Raw genomic sequence first — 366 nt, forward strand, 5'->3', positions numbered from 1 at the left:
AAAACCCATACATAAAAACCCTACATAAAACACACATACACACCAAAAAACACACCGTAAAAAAAAAATTTTTAATTTTTTATTTTTCTCGCTTTCCCCCCGAACCCTCCCTTTCTTGTTTGTCCGTCTAAATTTGGGGTTTTCCCCCCATAAGCTTTTACCAATTCTAAAGGGGAAAAATTAATTGCTTTTCGTAGGCCCTTATTTTTTATCGCGTAAAGCTTTTGGTAAAATTTCTTTATATCTGGCCCTTTTTTATCCAAAGGGACGGGGTTTTCCCTTTTTTTTCTTCAGTTCCCTTATATATATAATATATATTTTTTTGTTAATTTTGTGTTTTGTTTGGGAATGGTTTTTAAAGTGTAA

This window comes from Penaeus monodon, chromosome 34 (assembly GCF_015228065.2).
Source record: "Penaeus monodon isolate SGIC_2016 chromosome 34, NSTDA_Pmon_1, whole genome shotgun sequence".
NCBI lineage: Eukaryota > Metazoa > Arthropoda > Malacostraca > Decapoda > Penaeidae > Penaeus > Penaeus monodon.